Source organism: Eschscholzia californica, unplaced genomic scaffold (assembly GCF_041429995.1).
Source record: "Eschscholzia californica isolate CP2 unplaced genomic scaffold, dmEscCali1.0.p SCAF_6, whole genome shotgun sequence".
NCBI classification, from domain to species: Eukaryota; Viridiplantae; Streptophyta; class Magnoliopsida; order Ranunculales; family Papaveraceae; genus Eschscholzia; species Eschscholzia californica.
Genome location: NW_028238483.1, coordinates 344,653 through 352,619, shown reverse-complemented (window position 1 = coordinate 352,619; position 7,967 = coordinate 344,653). Strand labels below are relative to the sequence as shown.

General features: G+C 38.5%; 1 long non-coding RNA gene across 1 annotated transcript; it reads right to left on the bottom strand.

The window, feature by feature from the left end:
- Window positions 1-1,711: 1,711 nt before the first annotated feature.
- On the bottom strand, window positions 1,712-2,607 carry LOC147530677 (uncharacterized). Its single transcript, XR_015227720.1, has 3 exons — window positions 2,022-2,607; window positions 1,822-1,932; window positions 1,712-1,768 (listed from the first exon to the last, which is right to left on the bottom strand). It is a non-coding gene; the product is annotated as an uncharacterized LOC147530677 (long non-coding RNA).
- Window positions 2,608-7,967: the final 5,360 nt, after the last annotated feature.

Sequence of the window (7,967 nt, the reverse complement as noted above, 5' to 3'; positions counted from 1 at the left end):
AGAAAAATTACCCGGTCATAGCCGTTCTCCCCGTTTTTTGGAACTTTATTTACTATCCTCAAAGTAGAGATAAAACTTTGACAATCGGCATTTATCTCACTGAAACGAGATTTACTCTTTTTTGTGCGTTGAGAGTTTGTAATTTCATTAAATTCATCAGTTATTTTCTGCCAAAATACAGTAGATTTTTGGAACTTTCCGACAACCGCATCAAACGTGATTTTCAAATAAGAATTAGTAAGTATTATATCTTCATTGTTTGTATACGCAACTCGTTTAGCTTTCTTGGTTGAAGTCGTGTCTTCTTGCTCGCAAGAATCATCTAAAGTTTCACCTACCGTCGAGGGAACGCGTGAAGAACCATTCAAAGTTTCACCATTTTCTAATAAACTTGAGTGATAACCGGGATTTTGAATGAGATCCATATAACTTTGGCTAAATAACTCATTATCATTGAAGGAATCCATTGAAAAAGATTGAAGAAATTGGCAAGAAACTTGGAGAGATAAAATGAAAAGGGAAAGAGTTGAAATAAAATGAATGAGAGAGAGATGAGGGAGATTTAGGTTCAACCCCCCAACATGACCGTTGGGAGCTCCGCAACGGTCTGTTGTGGAGGTTCAGCCGCCCCCCCCCCCCCCCCCCCCCCCGGTCTGTTGAGGAGGTTCAGCCGGCTGGGGTTGGACCCCTTCAGATCGGGGGGGCTGGGACCTTAATTTGAATTTAGGGCCTCAGTCCCCTCTCCCTTGGACTTGCTCTTATTACATGATAGGCCTAAAAGGTTACCCTAAATAGGTCTACACCCGCAAGTGCACGGGTGTCAAGTTGTAATAATTTCCGGTAATACCGGTTCGTTCCTCAGAGACTAAGTGAAATCTATTCTAAGACTTGGAAGTAAGACGGTTTTGAAAATGATTTGGTTTTTGTGGTTTTGGTGATAAAATAATAAAGAACAAAATAATAAAACAAATAATGATACAAGGAACTCAAATGGGGGGAGAAGTCTAGGGGTTTCGGAATCTACCACATAAAATCATCTTTAGAACAAATAGTTAAATAATCAATTCTCTTTCTTTTTATAACTCGGAATTTCAGATAATGAACTATCTTAATTCCGGAAGATGTTTTCGTTTAAAAGCAATAATCTATAACAATGTAATTGTTTATTTCGAAAAAAACAAATCTCTAAACTATTGTTTATCAATCAATAAGCATATACCATCAAAGAATCTAATCTAAGCATGATATATCAAATTTAAAAGTATAAACAATGAAAAGAAAATCAATTCTACTAATTTAAACAATTTCAACTTTAAATCACAATCAAGAAAATTAACAAAATAAAAATATGTCTCTAAAGGTTCAAGTATGGGTTTCATCCTAAAACCCTAGATAGAAAAATTAGTTACTCATAGGCATTATGTAAAAAGAATTGGAAAATAAAGTAAAGAATCGGAGAGAAAACACCTTTTTTCGCTTTTTTTTTTCCTTCTGCGCAGCCAAACAGAACCTTAGGGAAAGGATTTCCTACTGATTTTCCACTGTTTCTGCCAAACGCACCCTCCGGGAAAACGATTTTCTCGTCTTCCCGGAAATACTTTCCCTGTGAGAAAATAATTCTCTCACCTGTTTTCTCACCTTCTCCAATTCTCTTTCTCTCTCTAAACTTTCTGTTTTCTCTCTCTATTCTTAATCTCTCTGTATAATCCTTCTCTCTCACAAAGAAAAATAATAAAAGAATCAAAAGAAACAAATCGAAAACAAATTTCTTTAAACTCCAATATTCATTAATGGTGGTTCTGTCTCTCTCTCTCTCTCTACAACCTCTCTCTCTCTCTCTGTTTTCAACCTCTTTCTCACTAAGAATTAGAAAACAAAAAAAAGAAAAGAAGAATCGAATAACAAAACCGAGATGATGATCTCTCTCTCTCTCTAACCCGTGAGCTAATTTCTTCTTCAAACCCGTTTCTCTCTCTACTGTCCTATCAACTCTCCCTAAAACCGTGATGTTTTCCTCTCACTCTCTCTCTGATTTTACTGTCCTTTTGAGCTTGAGAGGAGTTGATCTTTGACCCCAACCGAGATGAGATGATCCTTCACTCTGTTTTCTGTCTTCTTATATAAGAGATAAAGCCAACCAAATCAATCTCTCTCCCTCTCTAGATATCTCTACTTGAAATCTTTCCTATCTTCATTCCAAATTCGAAATACCCAGCTCTCTCAATCCAATCTTTCTAAAAAAAAACTCTTGGTATCTTTCTCTTTGTGCTCAGTTTATGATATTAGAGGGAGAAAATACCTTCTTTCTATTTGTTTCTTTAAAACGAAAATTACCTCCTTGTAATAGCTCCAGACACCTCATTACAATATATTCATGCCAATCTCTCTCCACATAAAATATCAACCAAACCCTTCAAATCAAAGAAAATATGTCCTCTGTTATAGAAGAAATCGAACCTGCTGTTAAACTCCAAAAATCACATTCTTTGTTGATGAAGAAATCTTCCCATAATCCTCTCGGTTCTTTGCTGTATATTATATCTTCTTGCCAATATAGTTGAGAAGATAACATGGAAAGAGAAACAATATTCCTAAATTTAAGATTTTGAAAAGGAATAAAACCTCAATATTGGAATTAATCAACGTGGATAAGGTGTTGGCTGTTTAGGGGTTTGATTCAGTGTATTGCATGCGGTTTAAAGCAATGAAACAAGGCACCTTGCAATCGCTGTATGGAAGAGACTACATAGGAGCCGTTAGATCAAAGAGAGCATGGAGATGGACGGTTAATTAACACAGACCCATCGAAGCAACTTAATTCGTCAAACACCGTAGCTCGACCTTTTTAATCCCGTGACTATCAACTGACTTTCTTTGGGAATCCCGTTATTCTTAGCTGGCGGGAGGAAAGGATCCAGTGCTGCGTGGTTAGGTAATTAAAGGGGTAAAGCTCTATGCCGATAACGACACGCGTCCGGGAAAAAACAACCACCGTCAGATTACCCAGGCCTATTATAATAAATTACTTCAAGTCCCACCAGATTTCATGCTTGATAAATTCCCGAATGACTCCTAGTCCGCCCACCAATATACCGACAATTTCTCCCACGCCGTCACATTACACGCCACATGTCCTTCTGTTGACTTTAGTCAATAACTTTGACCGAAACTTTGACTTGGCCTAAATTGCTCGTCCGGACTCCGATTTGACTTCCGCTTTCACCGTTGGATTTGTCTCGGACTCTACTTTCATCCGAGCATCAAAAATCAGCCACGACTCGCAGAATACCCTTATGACCAAATTGCCCTTTTGAGTGACTTTCTCCCGTTTTTATCTAATTTTCGAGCACAATTCCATAGAAGACACCTGAACAACAGAAACTTACAAATCATCAGAGTAATCGCTCGAAATAGACTAACTAACCCGAGTTAAAAGATTCAGATGGGACATTTTCATGTCTCATCAAACATCAAGTTTTTGGCGCCGCTGCCGGGGACTAAGTTCAAAATTTTTTCTAAACTTGGAAAGTTTTTATTTTTGGTAAGTTTTTATTTTTGGCCACTTTGACTTGCTTCTCTATTTTTGGTGTGCAGGGCATTAAGGAGCGAAAGAGAAGGCGCAAACAAGGAGGAGGAGTCGAAAAGAAGAAATTTACAGTTTTATTTTATTTTATTTTTGGTGAGAGAGAGACTTTAGACTTTCTAGACTTTATTTTTGGATTTAAGTTTTGACCCTAATTTAAAGGGCATAAATTGTAACCGAAAAACCAAAACGAAGCCTCGGGTTCGAACACTCGCGGGGAGAGTGGCCCGAGTCGTCTGCAAAGGTCGTCGCCCGTCTCGAACGGGAGGTAACTTTCTCTAATCACCCACGAATCCCCTGTTAGTGGGTACTTTTTATAAGATCTTAGTAGTGCTTCCTCGGTTTTCGTGTTAAAAAAAAAAAAAAAAAAAAAAAAATTGGACCAAGAAAAAGGAATCGAGTGTAGTTTTTGCAAGTGTCAATTCCCATCTTGTGATCGTGCCTGATCATCATGGCGCATTTTTCTAATGGTTGGACATACCCTGTTGGTGATGATGACCTTGATATAACCTTAAGAGAATACCAACAGTTGCTTAACCAACGTGGTACGACTCTAAGAGATTGTCAACGACTTAACGAGGGGAATAGGCTAGTTGAGCCTAACCGAACTGGTATGACCCTAGGAGAGTACCAACAGATGTGTAGAGACGAGCCTAACCGACAGGGTATGACATTTCAGGATTATAAACGAATGTCTAGAAACAGTCCGATTAGTGAGTGGAGTAGACCATATGAGCCTGATCGATCTCATATGACATTAGGAGATTATCAGCAAATGTGTGGAGATGGTCCGATTAGCGATGGATATGGTCCGACGCCAAATATATATGAGAGACCTTATAGTCCACACTATTCTGAGACCAATGACTTTAGAGACAGGTATGATCCTAATATGTACGGTGAGAGTTTTTATCAAGAGTCTTCATTTAATTACACTAGTGAGCCTTATTATGAGGAGACTCTTGAAGATAGATCTCGATCAGAGTCCGAGAGTCGTCTTATTGAGATTATGTCACAATTTACGACTCAAATGCAGCAGGATACTGAGTCCTTGGCTCAACAGATGAAAATGTTTAAGTCACAGTTATTCGCCGACGAGGAAGGGGGTTCACCACCCCAAACTCAGGAAGGTACTAGGTACGATGACGAGGTTAATACGTCTAACCCTAGTACTAAGTTAAATGTCGATGAATTTACTGATAATATCCTAGAGCCTGAAAGGTCTGATGACCTTGTTGTCTTGCTTCCTCCACCTATGTCATCTCACCATGATAGGACTGTATTAGACGTTGATATCCATAATGACGGCGCTATGAGCAAGTTTGGGAATGACACTATTCTGAACTTTCCGACATTTGAGATTTGTAAGGAGTCAGCCTTAGATGAAATTCTAGGAAGGCATGATATTATGAATGACTGCGAGACTCCAGATGTATTTGAGGACATTGATGATAGTAGAGACATGTTAGATAGTTTGTCAGACTGTTTACCTAAGGAAACCATGGACCTTGACCTGGTCCCCGAGCATATTGCCTTACCCTTAGAGTCTAGTTTGACCTTTCACATGGTCTCAGACTCGGTTGTTGATCCCTTTTGGGACACTTCAGATGTCTCCTCTAGAACGTCTATGGAAATAGTGGATATTCTATCCACTAAACTTGCAGATGACTTTCTGCCTTCGACGGATATATTGGCCCTTCATTGTTATGTCGATCCTTTTTATGACTTTCCAGTCATTGGTCCGAGTATTTATAGTTACTTAGTGGACTGTGCATCCACTAAGTTTGGGGATTGCCCCTCTTCTTTGATAGTCTCACATGCACTCTCTGCAATTCAAAAAAATGTGAGACTATCGTTCACCGAAAACTTTGTGTTTTGGGTGGACCCACAGATGTATCGATTATTGGTTTACAGTTAATCACATATTTGTAATCCAGTAGGTATAATTCTTCTATTTTTTTCGAGTCATCTGTTTCGTCTGGCTGAAGACGTTAAACTTAGCGCTTTCTGGGAGGCAACCCACTGTTAGGACGTTGGAATCAGGTAATATCTTTCCCTTCACCCTGTTATTTTTTTGCATAGTCTTCAGAACATTGAGGACAATGTTCGGTTTAAGTTTGGGGATAGGGGATTGAAATTTTTGCGTCCTTATTTCAAAAATTCAAAAGGGTTCAAAATTTTTCAAAATTTTAATTTTTTGGATTGAAAATGTGAGTCTAGTTGTTTTTGCTTGTTAATAGTTATAGAGTCTAGTTCGTCAGACTATCCGTTTTCTAAAGGTTTTTCCATGAATTTCGAGTCTTGGAGTTGTATGTGCACTAGCCATGTGAGTGTTAGATAGGTGAAGAGTGGACATTTCTAAGAGAACTTAATCGATCATTAGTGGAGACTTAACCTATGTGAGATTCTGAGCCTTTCTTTTTGTTTTGAGTGATCTCTTCTGAGCTAACTCTGAGTAGAATGAAGAGCTACTCAACCTCGCAACATTCATTAGAGCTCAGTTGATCTCTTGAGTTCGAATTTTACAACCACTAGGGATGTCATCAGAAAGTAAACCTTTCTCTTGTAGTCTGGAAACTTGAAAACAGTGTCAACTAGAGGAAGATAGAAATCCATTTGTTAGAACCCTGAGAATAAGGCATGAAGCAAAATGAAGAGAATATTACCAAGGAAAGAATAATGTGAAGAAAGTAGTATTTGTATTATGAGTCGTATAAAAAAAAAAAAAAAAAAAAAAGAAAAAAAAAAAAAGAAAAAAAAAAAGAGAAAAGAAATAGAAAAATCAAATAAAAAAATGTTTGTTTAGTTTAAGTGTTTATCCCAAAGTAGTTCTTGAAGATTTGAAGACGTCGAGTTCTCAGGAGTTCTAGTCACATCATCATTATAGTCTATTGACCTCTAGGGAACATTGTTAGATAGTTGATTAGGTGAGAAGAGTTGGTTACCTTCCCCATTCCGTATTAGTGGTTGTTTCCTTCTTTGAGATCAGTCGTTTACCAAAAATTTAGTCCGTCTTTTGTAATGTGTTGAGTTTTTTTTCATGCTCATACTCGCACATTGAGTGAAACATTTCTGAGTGACTTGAATTTTTGAGTGTATGACCGTGAGGCAGTAGTCGAGGCGAAATGTATTGAGAAGGTAATCGAGGTCTTGTCTGTTTGGAACCGAAATGATACTCATATTGGCTGGTCATGTGCACTTTAGGTCTTGATTACTAGTGAAGGAATTTTTAGCTTTTGTATGGTTTGGTCGACTTAGATTTCATTTCTATTAACTTTTGAAAATTTACCGGATAAACATTTTTAGTTCATATCATATTTAGACCCTTCTGCATTTTTGAGATTTTTGAATTTTGTGGGTATATTCACTGCAAACCCTCACGAGACGAAACTCGTCCTCTAGGGTAACCTAGAGGTTTAACGGCTTGTTGCACGTGCTAAGTGCAATCGTGATTCCCTACGAAAGTGGTGAATTGGGTTTGGTTTCATTTTTCTGTTTTGCTCGAGGACTAGCAAAATCTAAGTTTGGGGATGTTTGATGAGACATGAAAATGTCCCATCTGAATCTTTTAACTCGGGTTAGTTAGTCTATTTCGAGCGATTACTCTGATGATTTGTAAGTTTCTGTTGTTCAGGTGTCTTCTATGGAATTGTGCTCGAAAATTAGATAAAAACGGGAGAAAGTCACACAAAAGGGCAATTTGGTCATAAGGGTATTCTGCGAGTCGTGGCTGATTTTTGATGCTCGGATGAAAGTAGAGTCCGAGACAAATCCAACGGTGAAAGCGGAAGTCAAATCGGAGTCCGGACGAGCAATTTAGGCCAAGTCAAAGTTTCGGTCAAAGTTATTGACTAAAGTCAACAGAAGGACATGTGGCGTGTAATGTGACGGCGTGGGAGAAATTGTCGGTATATTGGTGGGCGGACTAGGAGTCATTCGGGAATTTATCAAGCATGAAATCTGGTGGGACTTGAAGTAATTTATTATAATAGGCCTGGGTAATCTGACGGTGGTTGTTTTTTCCCGGACGCGTGTCGTTATCGGCATAGAGCTTTACCCCTTTAATTACCTAACCACGCAGCACTGGATCCTTTCCTCCCGCCAGCTAAGAATAACGGGATTCCCAAAGAAAGTCAGTTGATAGTCACGGGATTAAAAAGGTCGAGCTACGGTGTTTGACGAATTAAGTTGCTTCGATGGGTCTGTGTTAATTAACCGTCCATCTCCATGCTCTCTTTGATCTAACGGCTCCTATGTAGTCTCTTCCATACAGCGATTGCAAGGTGCCTTGTTTCATTGCTTTAAACCGCATGCAATACACTGAATCAAACCCCTAAACAGCCAACACCTTATCCACGTTGATTAATTCCAATATTGAGGTTTT